Source organism: Vombatus ursinus, unplaced genomic scaffold, assembly GCF_900497805.2.
Source record: "Vombatus ursinus unplaced genomic scaffold, bare-nosed wombat genome assembly UNPS02014830.1, whole genome shotgun sequence".
Lineage (NCBI taxonomy): Eukaryota > Metazoa > Chordata > Mammalia > Diprotodontia > Vombatidae > Vombatus > Vombatus ursinus.
The window spans coordinates 40,839,164-40,862,243 of NW_020954608.1; the positions used below are offsets into that span (position 1 = coordinate 40,839,164).

The 23,080-nt window shown below is 36.9% G+C and overlaps 1 protein-coding gene across 1 annotated transcript in view; it reads left to right on the forward strand.

Annotated features, from left to right (window-relative positions):
• The first annotated feature begins 818 nt into the window (after nt 1-818).
• Nucleotides 819-23,080, forward strand: part of SOX5 (SRY-box 5) — a 1,269,090-nt gene continuing 1,246,828 nt past the window's right edge. Inside the window, exon 1 of the mRNA XM_027838648.1 lies at nt 819-970. The gene's annotated coding sequence lies outside the window, so the exon portion shown is untranslated. The remainder of the gene's footprint in view (nt 971-23,080) is intronic.

Here is a 23,080-nt window from a genome sequence, read left to right on the forward strand (position 1 = left end):
GAGAGGGAGAGGGAGAGAGAGAGAGCGATGTTTACTGTTGGCAGATTGAGAGAGGGGCTCCTGGAAGGAGATCAGGTAATGATTTCCCAGCCATGAGCGAGGATTTCTGCGCGGTGAAGAAGTTGACAAAGGGGACTTGATTAAACATCCATGCATATTTATAGGTGCATTGGAATCGAGATATAGCTATTTAGATATATATCCATATATATTCCTATATCCTATGTATCCATATATATCCATATATATATCCATATATATATATTCCTATATCCATGACTCCTTTGCACTCCCGCGATTTTATTTTATTGCTCCTTTAAGTGGCAGACAGATTTTTTTTTTTAATTCTTACACCGTGTTAGTAATCACTGTGTTATTTTACAATCTAGTTACTCTGCAGCAGATAGGAGGGAAAACTATCTCTCTCCCTCCTATTTGGCCAGACTAAGCGGGAGGCTGGGGGGGAAGAGCTCCAGTAAGGAGGTCAGGGTTTGTTTAAGAAACATCAGAAGAGATCTGAAGTGAGAGAGGGAGTCCCCCCCTTCCTCTTCCCCTCCCTCCCTCCCCCCGTACCACCTCTCCAGCGTGTGTTGAGGTGACTGGCGAGTGTACAGAGAGCTGGTGCGGCTGCCCTCTCCTCCCCCATTGTTTCCAGTGTCTTTTTGCCTTTGTTATTTGCACTCGCATTGTGTTGTTTGTCTCTGAAGCCGCCTCATGACCAGCAAAGGGATTTCACCTCGTCCTTGAGAGCAACACAGAAAGAGTGAGCGAGCGAGAGAGACAGAGGGAGAGACACACACACACACACACACACACACTCTCTCTCTCTCACACACACACATACACACATAGACACACGGGGGAAAAAAGGCGATCTACCAAAATCCATCTCCAATCTCCTCTTGTTTCCCCCCAGCCCATCACTGTTCCACTTTGCATCCCACGCAAAAGGAGACTTTAAAGAGACCGGGTAAGGTGCCTGAATCTAATCATTTTAACTTTGTTGTTCGTACAGATATTGTTGTGGGCAGATATCCAAAGCAGAAGAGCTTCCCTCTGCTGTTCACAGTGCTCTCCACTCAGCACTCATTTTCAGCTCCAGCTGGAGAATAAGGAAAAGGAAGCGGGCTGGGGGGGAGGGGGGTGTAGGGAGAGGGGGTGGGGATCGGAGTTTCATGAAGTGCTTTATAGGAGGGGGAATTGGGTTGAGGGTAAAGGAGGAGGCGAGAGGGGGGCATCTGGAGGCTTTAAACCTTAATGTCATCATCAGGGACAGCTGCCCAGTGGGATGCTTCAGCGTATGCGTCAATCCAGCCTAGAAAATTAGATAACTTTATATTTTCGTTGAGAGGCTTGTCTTTTATCAGGGGTGCTGGTGGTGGTGATGTGGTGGACCGTATTCTAGAGCCATCTAATTTTCTTTTTGTCCATCTCTGACACGTCAGGGGGCACACCCTGAAAGTTGGACAAAGCCTTCTACTCCCCACCCTTCCTAGAGTTTAAGTGCCCCCTTTCTCCCTCACCCCCAACCTTTCTATTTCACTTTTCTTTTCTCCTTCGCCATTGCCCTCCCTCTTCGCAATTGAGGGACATAGCTCATCCTTCATTATTGAGCTCTCCCGAGACAGGAAGCTTTAAATTATTTTAATTGCAACTACTTTCTGAGTATGTGTGCAAAGTGAAAAGCACTCACGTGTTTGTGTCACTTTAAGATCTGGTTTAGGGAAGACTCCCTTATACTTCGGGGCTTTTTTAAAATAATAAGAGGGAGGGAAAAGAGGTTATGGAATTGAGACCAATTCCAAACTTGTGTTTGGAAATGTTTGAGAATGCTAGCTGCAGTTTGTAGATTATTGATCCACTTGGCAAGGAATTCACCCAAAGCCCGTTAGAGGAACCGATTGCATTAAAAAAAAAAACAACAAAAAAAAATTATCTTAAGTAGTTTGTAAAGTAAGTATTTTCCTAGTAAGATTTGCACTTTCGAGTGTCTTGAAATGGTCCCCCAGCATGAATTAAGTTTAAAATGTTAATCATTTTAATCTTTCATTCTAAGCTAAAACAGGTCAAAATGAGAATTCTCTGAGTCTGTACAATCTCTCTCCCTTCCCCTTCCAAGATACTGATGGCGGGAGTCAACCCTGTCTTTTAAGAAGTTTCAGGACTTGTTTTAACTCAACTTAGATCCTAGAATATCTATAGCAATTTGTCAAGAAGGGTATGGTCAGATTTCCCCAGGGACTGCTTTCAGTCTCAGCACTGTACTTTATGCAAAGACAGGACTAGTGGAAATCTGTGGGATTGGGGGTAATAAGTGTGGGAATCTGCAAGAGGACTAGACAGAGTGATTTGTTTCCTTACTGCTCATAAATAATAGCTCCTAGCATCCTTTAAAAAAAAAAAAAAGCCCACACAAACAAAACAGGCCAATGAAGTAAAGGCATGGGAGATTTGTAGGCATTGGACATTTCAATTAGGAAAGCAAGGGAGAGTTTTTGATCAGGATTAGAGAAGAAAACCTTGATTGCAAAGAGTGATTTAGCTAAGAGAGAATTGGTTTTGAAATATGTTAAAATGTTTTAAAGTTTAAATTTTATAACCTTCAAAATGAGGAAGCTTTTTAACAGTATTTTCAGAAGTTGCTGGATTTTGATCTGTCTAATTGTAAAGGAATTCAGTTGTATGTAGACTGCTGTCAGCTCAGATAATGAAGGAATCCAGTCTCGATTGCAGATGCATAGAACAAAGTTTTTGGCGGTGCTTCTTCTGGACTTAAATATAGCTCTCATAAATTCAGCCACAGTGATTTAAAATCATAAATACTTTCATGGAAGTGATGTTTTCTTAAGCATCATTGCAAATTTCTTTTGCAAATTATGTCATCATCTGTTTGTTTATCAGAAATATGCAAGATAAAAATCACAAACTACATTTATAACTATTTATAACTGATGCAATAGTCCTAAACCCTTATACTAGTAGAAATCTTCTTTGTTTTTTTTCCTAAAAGGTAGATCTTTCATCACATGAGATGTTTAAAAACATTTAATTTTGGGGGTGGGGAAGGATATGCATAATTATTTAGTTATTTGTGTTAATTATATAGCAGCATCCTTAATCGAAATTATTCCACTCTCCCCATGCTCTCTGCCCCCCTTCCCAAACTCCTCATGCAATGGGATTCTTTTCTAATAACCTTATAAATGAAAAAATTAGCAGGGATTTTTCTTTCTTTCTATTTTATTGCCCTTTGTGAATGAACAATGTAGTTTAATCTGACTTAAACAAGAAAACTTTAAAAGTCTAGTTTTATTTTACATGGAATTCATGTATTACTTCTGTTGTTGAGTTTAAACTGTTCCGGTTGAGTGATATGCTATATACAGGATTGAAAACTCTCAAACTTGTTTGTAAACAATCTGGCATTTTAGATCCAGGGGTTATTTTACGTTAACTTGGTTTTACTTTATATATGCATGAATGCATTTCCTGTTTAGTCTGATATATGGTTTTTGTCAAATGTTAAAATAAATTTATCTGTATTAAGATGCTATCTTGATAGAATGTATGGGAGTAAATAGAAGATAATGAAAAAAGTTTATAGTTTTTTTGGTAAATGATGTCTTTGTCTTATTCCTTGTGTAGGATAAGGCCTGAAAATGATGGAATTTTAAATTTTCCAGCATATTGGTCAGAAGTATAAGAATAAGCTTGAATGGTTCAATATTTTTCCCATAAGGCAAATTAGAAACAGTGCAATGCTTACAAAATATTCCTAATCACCCTTTCGAAAAAATTGATGTTCACATTTAAACAAGTCAGAATAACCTGATTAGGTTTATTCAGTTTGTATAAGCATGTAATGGTTCCCTATAGAATGAAATTTGTTCAGAGTAGACTATCCCCCAAATGCATTGATTTCAAATATAACATACTTTTAAAATAAAACAAAATTCACTTTCCTAAAACTATTCTTGTTAGACATTAAGAATTGTTATAATCATCATTATAATTCTTATACTTAGTCATCCATGAATAAGAATGTGTTATGATAAGACTTTTGAAAGTGACCTGAAAGACATAACTGCCTAGGCCTTATTTTAGCCTGAAAAATGTAGTTTTTATTATTGAAAGGAAGGATTCACTTAGCTCCTTTAAGAAAAGCAAAAAAGAAGATTCTGGCCTTGGACTTCAAATGATTAACATAATGAAAATTAATTTTGGTTCATATGTTGTTTTAAAACTTCATTGGTAAATTGTCTACATTTGGTTTGCGTGTGTTCATGATTTGTATTTTGAAACTTCTCTTAAAAACAGCATTTTGGTTCATTTCAAAAAAATGCTACAGTAAACTATCTAAATAACTCTTTGAATAAAATCCCTAAATGCCTCAATTCAGTGACTGAATTAGAGGAGTATGGTGTTTAATCTAATTATGATCTGTCCATTATTCCATTTTTCATTTGGAGATGGTAGGAGAATTGGAATGATAGCTGTCTTAAATTGGAAAGTATTTTTTTCTAGGTATGATGTAAAATAAATAATATCCCATACCTCCTCTTTATAAGAAGGGTTTTAGATTTGGAGATGATGCAGTTTGTTGCTCAATTAAATTTTGAGTGCCAATCCTCAGAACAATAAAACAAAGTTTTATTAAAGTATGAAGCAGTAGAACCTTAAAAACAAAAAAGATGACGATAAAAACTGAACTACTGAGTTATTGAAGGATGATGTATATATTAAGGTTATAGAATAAGGTTGAAACGTAGGGGTCATGAACCACAATTTGGAGGGAGGCCACAATTTGAGTGACTCTAGGGGCAAGATTATTTAGTTTTTCTAAGCTTTAATTTCCTCCACTCTTAAAAGGGGGAAAGGCCAGCCTTAGGCAAAATTGTGAAGTAGGGGATTTTGATTTTCTGTAATGCTTTTTCTTAGGTTTAATATCAGCCTAGATTTTCTGGATCTTCATGTTTACCTAAGGGACCCCACTGTGTTGCTTCATTAGGGCTTGCCATCATTCAGTAGCACAATCAGGACATTTTCTTTCCTAATAACTAACTCATACCAGTGTTGCTGGAGAGGAGGAGACTTAGTAGGGACAAGATAGCTACCTTAAAGTATTTTGAAGGACTATAATGCAGAAGAAGGATTATACTTATTTTGTTTTATCCCAAAATAACAGTCAGGAAAAGTGGCAGAGAGGTAGATTAAACTTGATGTAAGGAAAATCTTCCTAACAACTGGAACTTTCTAAAAGTGGGATAGGCTGGTTTAGGAAATAATGGGTCCACCTTCACTAGACATCTTTAAGCTTAAGTTGGATAACTACTTGTTGGATCTCTTGTAGAGGGGATTCATTGTCAAGTACCAGTTGGATTCTGAAATCCTTTCCTACTCTGAAATTCTGTGATTTTTGTATCAGAGTTTTAAAATAAATTAGTTGTCCAACCCAGATTTGACCACCTCCTTTTCTAGTCATAGATCTCTCTGATCATATCCTATATGCCACTTGTCTTGTGCAATTTTCAGCTGGTAATATTTGCAGCTTACTCATGCAAGCCATGTACCTCTCCATTGCATCTTGGGTGACCTATAGCCATAATTCTTTAGAGATTATAGTGTTCCTTGAATCAAGGCCATACTGCATCCCTGGAGGAATATTGATGTTTAAAAAAGGAACCTTTTTTTCTGGGAGCAACTCAGGATCATTAAAAGTATTGTGCAATTTCTCCAAGGCAATTTACCTCCTCTCCTATTCCTTTTCAAATACAAACTTAGCTCATTTTCCAGGTGCAATATATGTTCAAGATTTAGGTATTGATGGGTTATCCATCCTATATCATACTCTTGAGAGGCGTTGTTTCATTCTTGGTATTTATATCCTTAGAGCCCAGTGCATTGTATGGCACTTAGTGGGTGCTTTAATATAATATTTAAATACTTTAAAACACTTTTAAAATACAAAATACTTTCTTATAGGGATAATTGGGTTGAAAACTTTTGAAAGACTGTGGATATCATTAAGGTGACACTTCAGTACTTTGGGGCTGAACACAATTAACAAAATTTCACCTGACAGTAGGAGTGTGTGGAGGAGCGTACTATTTATCATCATGTATTTCCTTGTTTATTTGGACTCCTCTGGTTCATGATAATGGCACATAGTTTTGGCAAGCATGTAGCTCACTGTTTAAACCTTATGGAGCTGAAAGAAATTATGAATGTGACTGGATCCACTCTGAATTTACGTTACATAATTTCAACTGGTCCCTCACTGCATCAAGGCAAACTTTTTACTTCTCAGTAGTCAGTTTGTGATCCCATTCACAGTAGCTCTTCCAAACATTCTAATCTTTCCTCATGTCCCCCAAAGGATCCCTTCCATACCTTACTATTTCAGATGACAACACCTTATACCTCACTAAAAATAATTGCAGCTATTTGTGGAGTTCCCTTTTCACTCCTCATCTCACATCTTCCCTCACTACTTTTTCCTTCAACTCTACCTCAAATGAAGAGGGATCCATTCTTCTTGCTGAGACACGTCTCTCAACATAAACCCTTTGTCCCATCTTCTTCACTCCCGTCTTCCCTTGAAGATTGCTATTTCTATCATCCTCATTTGCTAATCTTCAGTCTCTCCCTTTCCAACTGATTCTCTATAGCTTACCGATTCACTCAATCTTTTTCATTCTTTTTAAAAACCCCAAAGGAAAAAAAAACCCTGTCACTTGACACAACCATCTCCACTAGCTATTCCCCTATATTTCTCCTCTCCTTCCTCTCCTCTCACTTGCTTCTAAACCCCTTGCTCTCAGGCTTCAGACCTCATCATTCAACTGAAACTGTTCTCTCTAAAGTAACCAGTGAACTCTTAATTGCTAAATATAATGATCTTTTCTCAATTCTCATCCTTCTTGACCCATATCTAACTGATGAGCACCCTCCTTCTGGATGTTTTCTCATATCGAGGTTTAGGTGATACTGTTTTCTTCTGGTTCTCATACCTGTTTGATCATTCTTTTGCAGTTTCCTTTGCCCTTCCAGTTTTGTCCTGGGTCTTCTTCTTTACTCCCCCTTTACTATTTTGCTTGATGAATTCATCAGCTCCCATGAGTTCAACTATTCTCAGATCTATATTCAGCCCTCATCTCTCTTGTGTTTCAGTCTTGCATTGCCAATTGCCATGTGGACATCTTAATCTGTATAGTCATCACATTTAAAACAAAATGTTATCTTTTCTTCTAAATCCTCCTTTCCACCCAACTTTTCTATTACTTTTGGGAGCAATATTATTCTCCCAGTAATCCAGGCTTATCAACTCATTTGCACTTTCCCTATATATATCATCTATTGCCAGATTTTATTTCTACTTTCACAACACCTCCATCTCTCCACTCACAGAGCCATCACTTTGGTGCAGTCATTCATCACCTCCTACCTGGACTATCGCAATAACCTTCTAATTAATCTCCCTGCCTCAAGCCTATTCCTATTCCAATTCATCCTCAACTCAGATGCCAAAGTGATTTTCCTAACATGCAAGTCTTACAATATCAATAAACTCCAATGGCTCCCTATTATCCCCAGAATTAGATAGCAGACACTCTGATATTTAAAGCCCTTTAGAACCCTTTCCCTTTCTACTTTTCTTATGCTTTGCTCACATCCCTGTACTCTATAATCTCCATTGGCAAATGGTGTCAATACTTGGTGTCAGTATTTCACCTTCCAGTTCAATACCTTTTCATTGGCTGTCCCCCATGCTTGGAATCCTCTTTTCCATCACTTATGCCTCCTGGCTTCTCTTACCCCATTCAAGACAGCTCAAATCCCACTTTCTGTACCAGACTCTGCTTGGTTGAACCCCATCCCATCCCTGATGCCCAACCACTCACTGTCAGTGCCTTTCCTTGCAGATAATATTGTATATATCTTGAATGTACACAGTTATTTGCATGTTGTGTCTCCCATTGGAATTTAAAATCACTTAGGGAAGAAATAATAATTTTGTCTATATTTGTATCCTTAGGGATTGGCAATGTGCTTTGCACATTTATTAATCTGGGCTCAATAAATGCTTGCTGACTGACTGAATGACCTGATATTACTAATCAGAGCATGATCAAAGAAAGTTAGTTTTATAATTATGCCTTTTGAGGACTCGTCTGATTTTGCTTTATGCATGGAAGACAAATTGTTTGGGGGGGGCTTTAAGGAAACATTTTGCTCTATTGAGTCAAATAATTTTTAAAAAATAGTTAACAAGCAACAAGCAGAGTGATATTTTCTATGTTCTCTACCTTTTAGTCAATTGTATGAGTGCAAATTTGTGGTCTTGTGTATTATTGTATGCAAAATCCTACCTGTTTGTTCTCAAATCTCCCTTGTGGCATTTGCAAATTATTCTCATAAAGATTTTTTCAAGATGGGAAAGTAGACATTAATTCAACTGGAATTTATTGTATACCTACTATACGCCACTCACTGTGTTTGGCACCAAGAATATCTTGATTAAAAAACAAACAAACAGTCCTGGCTCTCAAGGTGCTTACATTCTACTAGAGGGAAACAATATTTACATAGCTAAGTCAATACAATACTATGCACATACAATCATACACACATATGCCATAGTGGATAAAGGATGTGGCATAGAGTGCCATAATGTGGCATTAACATGGCATAGTGAAGCAAAAGATGCCCTTGGAGTCAGGAAAATCTTGTTTCAAGTCCCAATGCTGATATCTATAGGCTATCTGATACTGGACAAGTTACATAACCTCTCAGTACTCAAGGCAACTTTACAAGAGTATAAGTCTCATAGCAATTAGATGGCACAGTGGGTAGACTACAAGGCCTAAAGTCAGGAAGATATCTTCTCGAGTTCAAATCCAGCCTCAGGTACTTACTAGCTGTGTGACCTTGGGCAAGTCACTTAATCCTGTTTCCCTCAGTTTCCTCATCTGTAAAATGAGCTAGAGAAAGAAATGGCAAAGCACTCCAATATCTTTGCCAAGAAAACCCCAAATGGCATCACAAACAGTTAGACACGACTGAAATGACTGAACAATAGCAAGAAGCCTCATAACAGATGCTGATCCTTCATTGGTTGAGAGATTTCTTCAACAAGAACTCCCTATATTAATGCATGACAGATTTGGTGATATGTGCATTATATATGACATTATTATATATTCTATTCAGTTTATACATTAATGTATACACATAAACACTGTATGCTACTGACTGTGGTAGGTGCTGGGAATTTATTGTTGTTCAGTCGTTTCAGTTGTGTCCAACTCTTTGTGATCCCAGTTTGGGTTTCTCTTGGCAAAGACACTGGAGTGGTTTGCCATTTCCTTCCAGAATTCCCTTCTCCATCTCATTTTACAGATGAGGAAACTGAAGCAAAAAGGGTTAAGTGAGTTGCCCAGGGTCACACAGCTCAGACACAGTAAGTGTCTGAGGCTAGATTTAAATTCAGGTCTTCCTGCCTCCAGGCACGGTGCTTCATCTGCTGTATCATCTAGCTGCCCAGGTACTGGTCATACACTTATTAAAAAATCATTCTAACTAACAACTCAAATGGTGTGATCAGGATTGGCCTTGCAAAGGTTGACTCTTAAACTGAGCTCTGAAGGAAGCAAGATAAGTTGGATCTAAGGAGGGAGTTCATTCTATCCATGAGGTACAGCCAATGCAAAAGCAGAGATAGGGAATGAAATGTATGTGGAGAGCACCAAGGAGGTCAGTTTGGCTGGAATATTAAGAATATGAGGGGAACTAATGCGATAAGTTTGAAAAGGTAGGCTAGAGTCTGATTGGAAAGAGTTTTAAATACCAAACCCTGTTCTATTTTATCCTCAAGGTATATGGAGCCCCTGGAGCTTCCTGATATCATCCAGCCTGTACTGTAGGAATATCAGTTTGTCGTTTATATGTCTTAGAAAGAAGTGGTTAAGGCTTGAACTTGGGTGCTAGCTGTGTGAATGTAAACAAGGATGTGAGGAATGTGGTAGAGATAGAATTGACAAGATTGACAACTGATTGGAAGTGGGGGGGAGGGTGCTAAGGAGAGGGAAAGAGTTGAGGATGCCTAAATTTATAAACCTGGATTGCTGGAAGAGTTATCATGCCATCAACAGAAATAGGGTAGTTAAGAAGAGGAATGCATTTTTTTGGTTGGGGCAAGATGATAAATTCTGTTTTGAACATATTTTCTTGCAATAGTGAAACAACTTGATTAAGTGTGAAGAGAGTACATGTTAAATACTTTGGTTTAGGTCAGATAATACCATATAATCTCCATATTAGCACCTTTTTAATGGATGAAAAAGGAGTCAGACACAACTGAAACAACTCAACTACAACATGCTTTCTCCTCTATAATGATGAACAGTAATAAGTAAGACTGGATAGTTCAATGGTGGGAGATTCTAAAAATCTCTGAACTCCAAACAGGAGTTTAAACATCATCACTGAAGATTTTTGAGTAGGAAATGATAAGATGAAAGTAATGTACATAGGATCATAGATCTTGAACTGAAAGGTATCTCAGATGATATATATTCCAAGCTCCTGATTTTATAAAATAGGAAAGTGGGGGCCACACAGGGGAAATGATTTGAAGATCATGCAGTTAGTATATGTCAGAGTGGGTGGGGCCTTGAACTTTGGTCTTCTGTTTCTCGAGCCAGTGTTCTTTTCATTGTATCATGTTTAAGGAAGATCTGGCCTTCTTATACAAAATGTATTAAGGTGAAGTCACAGAGATCAGTTAGTGGCCCAGGGAAGTGGTTATGAAAATGAGGGAGGGAAATGACAGTAGCTAATGATATTTTCTCAGACACTTAAAAAAAAAACTTTATTTTTGGCTATGAGAATGTAATTAATGGTGGGAATTTCAAGCATCACAACAATCTCCTTGGGGGAGGTTATTTTTTAGTAGGATGACCTTTCAAGACCCCTCCAATCAGATCATAAAAGCCAGTTGGCCATTTTCCTCAAGTGGGCAAGTCTATTAACTTCCCTGGGCCTCATTTTCTCATTTATAAAATAGGGATCATGCTTGTACTACCCATCTAGTAGGATCATTTTGGGGAAAGCATTTTGTAAGCTTGTAAAATCTTATATAAGCAAGCTATTGGTGCATGAGGCGAGTAGTAATTTAGTAATGTAAGAAGAATAAATATATTTTTACCATGTACGTATGTGTATTTATATGAAATATCTTATTACTAATGTTTTTAATTCTATAAGTCATTTAATTTAATAAGCATTATGTTTGGAAAAAATTCTTACCTTATTTGTGATACGATTAAATACCACCCTTGTACACATACCCTTTGCCCATGAGGCACCTTATTGATTTTCTAACAACAAAACAATGAATTAATAACAGGTATGGGAAGGAGTCCATAGTTGGACTTTGAGTTTCTGTCATCACCAAGCAATTATTTAGGAGCCTGAAGATCTAGAATCCCTTGTTGGGCCTGAAGAAGATCTTAAATGATGGAGACAGGGAAAAACAGGAAGGGCCCAAGAGTTAGAGTTAAAGTAACTCTCTAATAATGTTGTGCTGTACATTGCTAACAATTCCATCATTGTGAAGAACCTTATGAAGCTTCTCACATCAGGTCTTCATGACTCCCTTGAATTATTTCCCTATGCATTAATTTCTTTAGAGTCCTGACCATTAAACACTAGTTTATGTGATCAAATCCAGGAATCGTTAAGTGACGAGAGGCTTCAGTCTTGAACCTTTTTAGATTCAGGAAAAAAAGGGGGAAAAGTATCACTTCCTAATGATTTATGAGGTCAGCACTTTAAAATAAGTGATTTAGTCAATAGCAATTTTGTGCCATGCCTTACACATTTGTCAAGTGAATGAATGAATACGTGATCTTCAATAATATAATTTTATAAGGATACTTTATAGGGAGCAAGTATAAAGTCTCTTTTATTTATATCAACCTTTTACCCTGTGTAATTGTAGGCAAATCTACAGTATGCTATAATAGCGTAGGTTTTGCTTTATATCCTTATTATTTTAGCCTCCTCTCAAGTAAAATCAAAATGTAGGCATTTATTATGGTTTTAGCCATTGATAATCATCACTTTGTTATGAAACACAGCTAGGGCTAAGTGTGGCTATATAGAACCTTTATTCAGGGTGAAGTACAGTACATCTTACCTTTCAGGTCATTGGTCTGTGGAAATAGGAATTTAATCCGACGAGACACTCAGTCATTCTTGGATTTGGCTTCAAGGGTAATGCACTGGACTAATGTGAGAAAGTGGGAGAGAGAACAGAGAGAATTCAGGGGGCTTGGGATGCATTTTTTTGTCAGAGCTTTGAATTCATCCACTTTTGTATTGGGGTGGGGTGGGAAAATATAACAAGTACCTTTACCAAAAAAAAAATCATTTGATGACTCGTCATTGGCTCTCCTAAGAGGTATATTAAGAATGGGATCTTTCTTACATAAGTGACTTTATACATTATAGATGTTTAAGGTAATTTTTTTTAATCATTTAGCAATAAGTATCCTCATGACAATTTTTCATGCCTTTATATTTAGTTTGATCAAATTTTAATTAAATGCACAGTAGGGTGATATCAACAGGTAACCCTCACTGACCTTGTCTGCTTTTAGGTAATTTTCCATAATCCATTAGGAAGACAGTATACTCTATAGTTTGGCCCCTCTAGGCTTTCTATTCACTTGGAAAGGAACAAGCTACAAGCCTGTCACTTCTTCTTGAGCCTCAAATACCTCACAAACCTTTTCTCCCCTCTCTGTTACTGTTTCTAAACCAACTTGCAACACCACAAAGAATTGAACTCAAGTGGCCCTCAGCACATCTCCTGCTGTGATGCGTCACACAACTAGAGGCACTTAGTTGCATTAGATTTGATCACTGCCATGAGCAGTCCTTCGATTGTCAGCTAAGAGATCCTTCAGGGAGTTGTCCCTTAATAGAAAGTCTCTTTTCTTCCCTCCTGTTGTAACTTTAAATTAAAAGAAACTGTAGAGAAGTTGGTGGTGTGGCAACAATTCATTCTTCTACACACTGTGAAACCAGTATCTAAGAAAATTGGAAGAAAATTGAGTTATTTCTGGGTTTTTTTGGCAGGGGGGCAGCATGGGAGATAGTGATGGTGGTAGTGAATGAGGGTCATGATGGTTGAGTTCATTCTGAAAAACAATTAGTTTTAGAGAGATAGATTTTTCTAACAGGGCAGTATCCTTTGATCTCAGGATCTGAAGTTTTGCTCCTTGCTTAGAATGCTTTGTATGAAAAGTGCTGAGTCAATACACATTTGTACTTTAAGTAGTGTTCATGTAACTCCAAGATTTTTTTCCACTAGAATTTGAGGTGACTTGGATGCAATGTGGGAAAATGTCCCAATCAGAATCTGAACCTACCTGGTAGATAAGAAAGCATGATTTCATTATTGGATAGTTAGAGTATTTTGGGTAGGGGTGGAGTTTTAGGGACTCTTTTTCGGAACAAAGTTTACAAAATCTGGATAGTGTAGTATATAGTATAAATTATACATAGAAGATGGTATATAGGAAATGTTTCAGAGTCAATGACTAGGATGGATGAACATAAGCTAGACTAAAAATGCCTGGGATAGTGAACAGGAGAATAAGGGAACCCAAGAGAGAATAGATTGCATAGAGAGCTAACTGGTCAAACCAGATTAATCCATTGGGCAATATAAAGAACTTACATGGTCTTAAGGATGAGAATGCTGAGACTGATATGGTTTACAGAATAGATTAATTAGGTCTGGTGTCATCAGAGGTTGAGCAAAGAGTCAACACTGGTGTTTCTGGCGAGAGATTAGGGAATGTATTACAACTTTTTTTTTTTTTTAGTGGATATAAAAATTAATCTATTGGTTACTATGAGGCAGTGAAAAACCAAGATATATTAGATGGTAAAGAATAAACACACATAGTATCTTATGCCAAGAAATTCTTGCATGAATAGAAAACAAGACTGATGTGAAGTAAAGGAGTGATTCTTCACTCTTGCAACCTATCACTGGGCAACTAGTATGTGTTTCCTTTTTGATTCGTACATTTTACCAGCCAGCACACAGCTACTTTTATGTGAGGATTACTCTTTCGGACCAGAGTCCAGAAGACATTAGGTTGTAGCATAGCCACAAGTGTAGAAGTAAAAAGTCAGTTGCCATCATTCATTCATCACTTTTAAATCCACAGAAATTTCCAATTATAACACAAGACCTAGTAAGGGGTTGGGGTGTTTACTATTGTAATGACTTCAAGTGTGGCTTGAGTACTGTTAGAAATGGCTGCTATCTCTCTAATCAGGAATGTCAAACTGGAAAATAGGTTAAAAAACATAAAAAGAAATTATAAACTTAACAGGAGTTTCACTAGTAATTCAGGCAGTATAATATTAACATCAACGAGAGCCTCGTGGCTAAAACTGTGCACAGTGCTTTGGAAATAAAAGGAGATTGTGAAAGGAATTAGCAATACAAGGCATTTTAAGTGCTTTATTGCAGAGGCCTGTGATACTCGGTGAAATCCACGCTGCCTCCTTCTTCCTGCTGTGTTTAATTTCGGCGTCTGATGCTATTACCTACCCTTGGAGAAAAAAAAATACTCCCTGTTAGCTTTTTAAAATGGCATATCAGTTTGCATGAGTTTTCATCATAATGTTCCTAACTTTTCTTTTTTTTTTAATAAAGGAGGTATAATGAAGTTTAGGAGCCTGCATACCACACCCAGTACTCGATACTATGAAATTGGTTAGGGTGTGGCATCAGACTTATTAAGAGGACTAGTTAAAAACTAGTAGAGAAGACGGTAGAAGTCAAGCAGCTAAGGAAATTAAGTCACAATTAGAATCAAGTGAAAGTATGCTCAACTTGGAGCCAGGTCTGAAGTCAGGAATCTTAATTTTGTGTAAGGAGTTGTTATGAACAAGGTCAGACAGAATCCAGGAGCAAAGGTAGCTTTTTTAAAAATTTCTTTGGAATAGACACACCTTTTTGATTTGATTTGAGTGATTTAGAAAGGTCTACCCAGATAGAACTATCTCCCTCATTGACCTGGTATATGTTGTTTTCCTCTCTAATTTATTAAGAAAGGCTTCTGAGATCACCCTTTAAACTGTGTGATGGCTTCCTCAGACAAGGCAAAACGAAGTTCAAACACTCTGTGTTTCCATAACCACTCAGAACTATAGATTATGAGCCCTCGCAGATGTGTTTACTTTTAATAGTTAGGAAGAGGATATGATTAATTCAAATCAAAGGCTTTTAATGAAATAGTACATCAAGAAAAATAGCAATAAAACATTTCCACCACTAACCTAGTTCCTACTGTCCCACACCCTATCAGTAGGAAGAGATAGGGAAATAAACAGGGGAACAGGTGGAGCAATCCCATGTACCTTGAGTGTGCACATGAAGAAATGCTCTGACACAGATGGGTCTCAGAGTCTTCTGGTGAAGTGAGCCTGCTCTCTACGGTTCCCTGGTAGGGCTTAGTCTATTCTAGACATGTGAGGTTCTGATGGATGTGTGGTTCCTTCCAGACTGGTAATTTCTTCTGGGCATTTACTCCCTGAAGGTCTGATGTAGATGCTGTTCAGTGATGCTGCTCTGGTCTTCTGATCATTTTTGGTCACTGATCAGTGTAGTTTCACTCGACACGGGGTTGTGGAACTTCTTTCTAATTCTAGCTTCTGGCTTCAGCTGGAGTCCCCAGCCAGGATGCTATCTTTTACTCATTAGCTGAAGAGTGAGTTCTGTCTGCCATCATTCCTCTATCATGAGGTCCATAAGCTTTATTTTTTTCCTGACACAACTTTCAGAAAGGCAAACATCCTGCAGGGGTGGGGAACCTGCGGCCTGGAGGCCACATGTGACCCTCTAGATACTCAAGTGCAGCCCTTTGACTGAATCCAAACTTCACAGAACAATTTGTTGCAGGTTCCCCACCCCTGAACCAATCAATGCTGAAAGAAAGTAAGTCCCTTTTATTTAGTGTATTTAACTAAAGGCCCAGAAAGGGAGCTCACATAGTTTAAGTGGAGATGCCCAAGGGAGCAAGAGGCAGCTGCAGAGAGGAGTGCTAGGGCAGCAGAGTGAGCTTTCATACTGTGGCCAGGACCTATCCATCCAAACTAGGGCTGCCCATTAACCCTTTGCCATTGGGGTCAAGACTAACATCTCCGTTTTGTTCTGTGGAATTTGAATTTGGGCTGCACTTGACCTAGAGGGCCACATGTGGCCTCCAGGCCGCAGGTTCCCCACCTTCGTAAAGTATCCAGTCTTTGACTTAGGAGAAAACAGTATCTGACTCGCCCTCAACATCTCTTCCCTGACCATCCTGCCCCACTCCCCCCCCAAAAAAAGGTAGAGATAGGTCTGTTTCTCAGAGCATTTGGATAGAAGAACTGTTTTCTTTGTTTCAAAGAGAGTACCTGTTCCAGGCAGCTCTCATATAACTATGCTTTCAGGCTTAAATCTTTTTTTTTTTTTCCCATTCAGTATTTCTGCTCACTGAGGAGAGTTCTATCAGGAGCCTCTACTTGATTTAGGATTAGAGAGTCCATATAAATTGCTACTTAATTAACACATAGAAAAATATTTTCAGTATCCTTTTACTCTTCCTTCAAATTACCAAATTATCATGGGATCCAGGTTTCCCCCAGTTTCTCAATTCTAAAACTGTTTTCCTCTCTGAAGATGAATTGAGGGTTTTGGAGGAGAGATAAGAGAACAAAACTAAGCCTAAGGGCAAGTTCATTATCTTCCACCTGCCTAACTACATTCCTGGTTCCATAATACATATATACACAAACACACTTTTATACATATATTTGTGTATATGTAAACTTTTTCAGGTTTTGAACCTTCCCTATACTTGAAATTGCCAGTATTAAAAAGTCCTCTTTCTTATTTCTGACCAAACTCTATTATATCCTTCCCCTTTCCACTTCCATAGTTTCTACCCTTGCTCAGAGCCTTATCAACTGATTCCTGGTCTGTTGCAACATCCTTCTCACTGGGTTTCTTTACTCGTTACCCTCTAACTCAACATGCACATCACTGCTACATTAATCTTCCTAGATTATCATGCTGGTCATTTCACCTTCCTATTCAAAACCTTCACTAACTCTCTCTTGTCCATAATGCTAAGTCCAAATTCCCCAGGTTGGCATTCAGAGACCCAAACTGTTCTACTTCTGTTTCCCAATCTGCTTCCTTTTTTAAAATATGTTTCCCTTGTACCTACCTATCAGGTTCTTACCCATTTTTCAAGGTTTGGGTCAAATCTCTTCCTTTCATTCTGTCTTTCCTTATCACTTCAGCTGGCAAATCTCTGTTTCCTCAACCATAATATTTTATTATCTTTACTATGTATAAAACACAGCACATTGTGTTACGTTGTTTGTGCACAATCTATTGCCCCAACTAGATCCTAGGACCATACATTTAGTACTAGAAAGGACCTCAGAGTTCTAGTCCAACCTCCTCACTTTATAGTCAGGAAAAAAGTATACCCAGAAAAAGTTAAATGACTCACCAATGGTCACACAGGTAGTAAGTAGCTGAGCTAGGATTACGCTCATTTCTTCTGACTTCATATGCTAAGCCTCTAGAAGGTAGGGAGTTGTCGATAATCCTTTTGTACTTACCAGAGCCACGTAGAACCTAGCATAATACTTAGAACACTGTAATTGTTCAATACGTGCTTTTTCAATGAATGAATGAATGAGTGAAGATTAAAAAAGGCAGAACTGACTGTTAATGGTTAGACATAAGGACTTGACCTATGATTTCACTGATATAGGGAATTTCCATATGAAGAAGCTTTCTCTACCATTGTAAGTTGGCAACTTTTCTGCAATTTATAATCTTAAAGCATTGCCTGGCTGAAGTGTAAAACATGTGGCCCACAGTCTGTATATCATTCTCAATACTACTGAATAGGCCTGAACCATGTTTAAATGTAATTGGGAAATATTTAACTAAAAAATTAAAAAAAAACAATAAAGCATAGATAACATTACATTTTAAAACTAAGTCAACATGTGGCTTGATAGGTTACTCGCTTCAGTTTCTATTTGAATTTGACACCAGTATTAAGAGGTTAAGTGACTTGCCCAGAATAACATAGCTACTAAGTGTGTCATAGATTGTACTTGTCGTGTGTGTGTGTGTGATAGATTGTACTCAGTCTTCCTGCTTTTGAGGTTAGTTCTTGATCCACTATGCCATGCTCTCTCTCCCTCTGATTATGTTCACCGTTGAAATGTATGTATGTTAAATGATCCATTAGCATCCACTAGTTTATTAGATTTTCTAGCTGATGCCTTGGATCTTACGGAAATGAGTTAGAGGACAGGTAAGTTTCAATGGCAGAGAGTACAGAAGTAGCAGTGACAAGACTACGGGATGAAGGGCAGGATGTATCTCCTGGGGAGGGAAGGAAAGGAGGTTATTCAAGTGAGTACGAACTATGAAGTAATACTACCAGTTGTAAGTGCTTCTCAAGTATAAGAATTAGGAAGCAGATTAAAGGGGGATTTGAGGTTTGTGAGTATGGGGTGGATGGTCTTCAAAATAACAGAGTAGTGGAGTACTCAGTTCTGTTTTGTATAAACTAGAGTCATAATGACTTAGCATTTCCTTCTTTAAGCCCACCATTTCCTCATAGTTAACTAATGATAGGTTGAAGCCAAGCTGACACCATTATCCCACTAGCTCTCTGGACCTTAGTTCAGGGAATACAAACCTTTCTGATATCCTGGAATGGCTTTGATTTTTTTTCTCTTTTCCTAATTTTCCTCAGATTCATAAAATCATTCAAACACAAGAAATATGAAAAAGCTTGGCAACACATACATCTTGAGTATCGTTCAAAGTTTGAAAAACTGTAAATTGCTTAACATATCTCAATATAAACTAAACTGTAAAAGCTCGTTAAAGTTCTGTCTGAGCAGACTGAAGCTGACCTAAAAGAATTGCCCCCAAATCATCCTGTGCCTAAAATTAGTAAAGATTATTGTCTTTATTAAGTTACTTAGAATTAGTAAGTAACTTTGCTTTGGTTTTAATTTTAATCTTTCACTTCTTTTTGGTTACATTTTAATCTTAATGTTTAAAAATGTCTGTTCTTTCTTATGTTATCAGTATGTTCTAGAGATTTTGATTAGCATACTTTGAGCATTTCAAAGAAACAAGAACTAAAAAAGTTGAAGACAACCTTCTTTTTACTTTTTTGTAAAATGTGTAAGTGGAAATTGGATAAGGAGCCAATAGGTAAAAAGTTGGATAAGGTCAACAACCGTAGAGTTAGGGATATAACATAAGATATTGCATCATACACATGAAAATTTTGTTGTTGCTGAATTGTTTCAGTCATGTCTCAGTCTTTGTGAACTCATTTGGGGTTTTCTTGGCAAAGACACTGAAGTGGTTTGCCATTTCTTTCTCCAGTTCATTTCACAGCTGAGAAAACTGAGGCAGACAAGGTTAAGTGACTTGCCCAGGGTCACACAGCTAGTGAGTGTCTGAGGCCAGATTTGAACTCAGGAAGATGGGTCTTCCTGACTCCAGGCCCAGTGCTCTATCTGCTGCACCACCTAGCTGCCCCCAAAATTGAAAAATAACTCATTGTTTAAAAGGCAGAAAAACTGGTACCCTGGGGGTTATGATTTTTTTGTTAACATTCTTTGTGTAGTCTGTATACAGATAAGCATTTAACCAATATTAAATGAAGAAGATGTATGTATTTGTTGGAGAGCATGCTAAATTAGAAAATATTTCCTAAATTATTTTACTCCAAATTTCAACTTCTTTATCCACATGGGTATGATGATCTGACTGATACAGTTAATGTTTTTCCTTTATGTTCGAAAGATTTAACCTAACAGATATGGGCTTTTGTCCTGAAGATCAGTTTTTCTAATATTTAATAGGCTTGATTTTGCCAAATGAGTAAGGTAGGAATACTTGAGCTAAAGAAGGAATTTTAATTCAGTTACACTTCTTCACCCAAGTAGATCAGGGTTGTGTTCCTGTTTTGACTCAGCTGCTTAACGTTTTCTATTTAATTGTATACCTTTTCACTATTTCAATACACTCTTTTCAAAACATTAGAGAAAAAAGAAAAAAAAGTTATCCTTTCAAGTATAGTCCCATGCTGCTGACTCTTTTAAAAGGACAAGAGTGTTTTCTTTATCATTATGAATTTAAAAATTAAACATGAGACATCATTTTCTTCTAATCTTTTTTGCATCAATGTAACTCTTTATTACAATTTCATCAATAATTCAAACATTAAAAAAAATAAACACCATAACATGGGGCATGTTGGTACTTAAACTGTGTTCCAAAGAGTTAATTAAATAATCCTGAATCTTACTGTCATATGTTCTGATGAAATAACTTTTACAAAGACAGAGATACTGAGATAAAACCCCTCTAAAACTACGAAACACTATCATATCTGTTCCCCTTTTTTTTCAATACTAAAAAACAAATAACAAAGGCATCCTCCTGCCAGTGTTCGAAGATGAAGGAGCATCTTCTAGAGGTGCTTTTGTTGGATTTTTTTTAGTACAGTTTTCAATGCTATGCAGTTACAGAGTGAGCTATTTTGGAACTGTGCATACATTAGTGTTCTGGTACAGCATTATACAGTAATGTGTGAAAAAGTATAAGATCACACCTTGTTTAAATTTGCAGTTTTTGTGCATAATATGACAGTGAACCCTTGTCAGGTTTTTTGACTGTATATAGGAGAAAAAAAAATTTACAGAAACCTACAGATCAGTGCAGGTTGTGTTTGTGTGACAGTTTAGAGTAGAATTTTTCTTTTGGGTTTAGTTTTAAGTCATTTTCTAAAAGATCAAAGAGTTATGCTAAAGTCAGTACATAACATTTTAAATCTAGTTCAGTTATTTAGTTTTTCCTGATAGAATAGTTCAAACTGCACAATATAGCCATATACATGAAAATATAGAAGAGTTGTGTTGCTACATACGTAAAATGTAAAACTATATATTAATTAAATTTATTTTTAAAACAACAGTCATCAAAACTCACCTTTCCAAATGAACACAGCAATTTAACATATTCACCTTGAGAGGCTATACAATTATTCCCATAATAAAACATTTTTTCAGTCTTTACTTTTATATAGCTAACCCTGCCCCACCCCCCTTTAAAAAAAAACAAAAACAAAAACTCAAAATAACAAATAACAAAATGATGTTATGCAACTTGGTCACTCACTCCTGTTCTTCACCAGACTAAAAGCTTTTGGTTGTTTCTAAAAATAAAATAAATCCTCAAAGAACAATGATATGCGATTATACAAGAGTGGATTTTTTGGGGAATTTGAAGGTGCTTCCCTTTTAGCTGTAACATTTTATAATTCTAGAAGGCCCAGAAAACAATTCTTCAGAGGACTAGAATCAATAGGTCAATAAATACTTACCTAAGTACTTACTATGTAAAGAGTACTGTACTAAGTGCAAAGAGTTAAAAAAAAAAGGTTTTTTTTGTTTGTTTTTTCTTTTGTAATGGCAGCATCACCAGAATGAGGGAACAACTTACTAAGCTGACTTTCTGAAGGGAACAATACTCATTTGGATGGATTAGTTCTAGTTTGTTTAAGATTAAATCAATCCCATTACTTAATTGCCTTATTATGTGTTAGTCTCTATAAGATAAAACCAAGACAAATATTAATGCACCCTTTGTGATTAATAGCCCAAATGCCTTACATGATTAGTAGCATTTTCTGTGATTGAGACAGTTATAAACTCCTACAATATTTACCCCATTTTGGAAGATGCTTCTGATAATGGAACACAGTACCAAGACTTATTCAAGTACACTGGATTTGTTTAAGTCTAATTCTACTATATTTTGTAGATGCATATTAATATATGCTTATATATACTCAGGGACAGTTTATGTATTAACTTTTAGATCATTAACTGAGAATTTCAAAGCTTTTGAAATTTTTATCTGATTAAAAATCACATCTTTATGCAAATACTCAACTATTGTCTATCTTCTTGACCTTCAAAAAAGAAAAAATATATCATTGAACACGTGCCCAAATGTAAACTAATTAGACTTCACCTCTGAATTTTTCTTAAATAACTTCTTTTAGAAAGTTATTTTAGGGTATTGTAGTACTTGGAACATATTAGAATAATGTGGTACTTGGAAAATACATATAAAAAAGGGTAGTACAAAATCTAGGAGACTTGAAATCAGTAAATCTATCCTTAAATCCTGGATTTAAAATGGCTGTAAAATTATGGGCAACTTACTTATTATTTTAAAGCCTCAGTTTTCTCATCTAAAAAATGGGGATACTCATGCTTTCACTGCCTACCTCACTGGATTGTTGAAGGTAAAGTACTTTGATAAAATTTTAAAGTGCTTTATAAGGATGAATCATTACTATTGTGGAATATTAGTTTTTGGAATGAAATTTAGATAATGGGCATAATAGGAAATAATGTTTGTGTTTGTATTAAAAATCCTAATTTTTCCTCAGTTTTCACTTTGAAAACTTTTATTTGTAGTGGATAGAAAATGAAGAAAACCACTGTCAGAGAAATTACTCTTTCTTTGTAATATTTGATTTGAAGATAGTGTTAATCTGTTGATAAGTGAATGGGGTATTCAAATACTCATCTATTTTGTGTGTATCCCTTTATGGAGCTCCTGAATGTCTGTATTACCTTGTATAGTTAAGTAGGTCATTTGATAGTATCCATGGAGGTCTGTAGATGATGGAGTTTGATGCGCTAGCCAAAATAGACTGTAAGCTATGCCTTCATCTGGTCCTGAAGTCTGCTACCTCTCTGCATTTGTAAAGGCCATCCTTCAAACCTTGAAATAACCCTGTTTGTTCACTTATCTTCTTTCAAGGCTAACCTCAGCTTCCACAAACTCCATGAAGCCTTCTTTACTGAAGACTGAATTTAAACCTTCCTCTTCATGAGGCTCTCTGTTTCCCTTGCCCTTAGCCCACTTTCCCTTATGTCA